Genomic DNA, 2777 nt, shown 5'->3' with positions numbered 1-2777 from the left:
ATCGTCTCGATTTTGTAGAAGATTAGAGCTTTAAGATATATATTCAGTATAGAAATGTATGGTTTCCGTAAGTATTTACAGATTTTTTGCTTGTTTGCGGTAGATGAGAAATAAATTGTGTCCCTATATTGAAAGCTCCGTAATATCCATAGACTATCAGAGAATTTCGCTTACTTCAATTTTGTTCTTTTATTCTTTGCATATTCTTAAGTATGTAGTTCCTGCTTAAATTTAGACTGAGGGATACGACTTTAATTTGTATTTTTTGTTACTTTATATTTTTGACTGAGCTTATCTGGAGTTGATTTGAGTATACGAACTGACATGGCTAAAGAAATCGAGCGAAACGAACGTAAAACCTGATGGGTTTTCCAACCACTGTCTTTTAAGTTTAAACTTTGTCCTTGTGTTAGATAAAATCACAAGTATATATAAATATAAGCACCAAGGTGCACATGTGTTCAAAGAAAAGTATTTCAGTAAGTGTATTTTGAGGTGTAGAATCACAAATGTACACCATGGCTCTTTAACATTAATGTGATATTTTCAGAGCTACGCCATTGTGTGGTTACGAAAACCCCAAGTCAAACAATACATCGTCTAAAAAGTTTCGGTGTGAAGTCGGGTGGTACTTGATAGATGTGGCATAGTAAGGAATGACGGAAGCGACAGAGTCGTATGCTTGAATAACTCTCCAAGACAATTTGTTACTTGTTAGAAATATATTTGAAGTTTGATTCAATTGTGGGAAAACAATGGCTTCAAATTTTGTCACACTACCAGCAGTTTTTGAAGGGAAACATAAGTCGATTACATCGATCTCAGTAATCAACTGGTACTTATTTTATCGACCCCGAAAAGATGAAAGGTAAAGTCAACCTCAGTGGAATTTGAATTCAGAACGTAAAGAAGGACGAAATGCTGCGAAGCACTTTGTCCGGCTGCTAACGATTCGATTGGCTGGCCCAACCTCCGCCCTATTGTCGGAATATGATACCTGAGTTGTGTAATTTTGGTATTTCTGTTTGCTTGTGAACCAATACGATGTCCTTCAGATTTCCTTAACATGAATGACAAAGGGTTTATAGAAAGTATAAACGACATCACAGAGAAGCTGCCCCATTAGAAAATGCCTTTGCATATGTATGTATGTATGTATGTATGTATGTATGTAATTATTCAGTTTTATTTCAAGATTTCTTGCCAATAGAGAAACAGCCGGTTTCTAACCTAGATTTCAACATCAAAAGGGTATTTTTGTATGTATGTATGTATGTATGTATGTATGTATGTGTGCAGATTTGCATGTTTTCTTTTATGTATGTATTCTTATGCATCTTTGCACATCTAGACATGCTCATTTATATTTAAATGATAAACTTCTGGAAAGTTTTATAGACTTTTACAGTTCCACTGATGGATTGGATCTGTAGTCTTCGAATCAGCTTTCTCTGATTTTGAGAAGCCTAATTTCTCAAGATTAGTATTTAGGCAGTATGTTATACATCTCAATAATTACAGGTAGCCCCAATAATTACAGGTATAAACCTGAACTTGTAATCTGGATAGAGCAACTGCAGATTTCTCAATAGTTCATCGTAGGTATTCTCTCTTTCACTGATCTTTAGCTTTATGTTAACATCCGCTGGTCATTTGATTTCCACAACTGTGCACATTTTTTTCTCTATCCCAAATCATTATATCAGGTCTGTTGTGCTTATATTTTATCGAGGTCTTTACTGGAACATTCCACCAGTATTCCCTTTTATTATGAGTGGCTATGGCTTCTACCATATTGTGGGTTCTTATTTCTTTATCCTCGGGATTATCCTTTTGACAGATCTCGTTATACAGTGTCCTAGCTACAACATCATGTCTCATCGGTAGATAATACTGTAATGACATTTTCGGACAACTGCTTATGTTGTGGGTGCTATCTTCAGTGTGAACTCCACAAAGTCTGCATCGGTTGTCACGTTTTACAGCTTTTCCTGCATATCTATCCCTTTTGTGTATCAGGTACTTGGTTGATAGTTCTTCTTCTTGGATTTCAAACGCATACCCTTTGAAGTGGGAGTCAGTAATCCGGTTGTTGGTCCACGATAGACTGCTTTGATGATCAATGTTACTATCATCACAGAGCTTTCTGCTAACATACCCATGCATAGTCTTCTGCTGGTGTATTCCCATCCTTTCATCTGATGATACGTTGCGGTAGAGTCGTGCCAATTCTTTGAGCACGTATTCTAGGTTATCAGAGAAAGAGTGTTGCTCAAGGAGCTGCCTTCCAAGTCTTATGATGTTATCAGCCTCATGTATGCAAACTTGGTCAAGGGATGTACTTTGACACTTGGTGGTTAAAAGATGTTGCCGAAGGGATATAATATGACATTCAAAGGGATTTTGAATCGATGTCAAGCCTCTGCCATCTTGTTTTCGTTTTAGGTAGAGGCGGTCTACGTCACTGTTTATGTGGAAATTATGTCTGCTTGTTAGTATTTTTCGGGTTTTCACATCAATGTCTCGGATCTCATCATGCTTCCAACCAAGCAGCCCAAATGCTGGTATGCGATTCCTTGGCAATCTGTAAGCACTTGAGATTCTTAGCAGCTTCTGGAACCTCTTATCACTCGGATTTCGTTCCACTTCAATGGAGAGGTGAGATTGTCCTGCAGGATACTGGGGCCCATTTTTTTGCATTGTTGTAGCTTTCGAATGAAGCCACGCCGTTGGCTAGGCAAACAGCCATGTTTACCTCTTCCGTTTAGTTTGTTTTA

This window comes from Octopus bimaculoides, chromosome 4 (genome assembly GCF_001194135.2).
Source record: "Octopus bimaculoides isolate UCB-OBI-ISO-001 chromosome 4, ASM119413v2, whole genome shotgun sequence".
Lineage (NCBI taxonomy): Eukaryota > Metazoa > Mollusca > Cephalopoda > Octopoda > Octopodidae > Octopus > Octopus bimaculoides.
Note: the sequence above shows the minus strand (reverse complement) of the source record.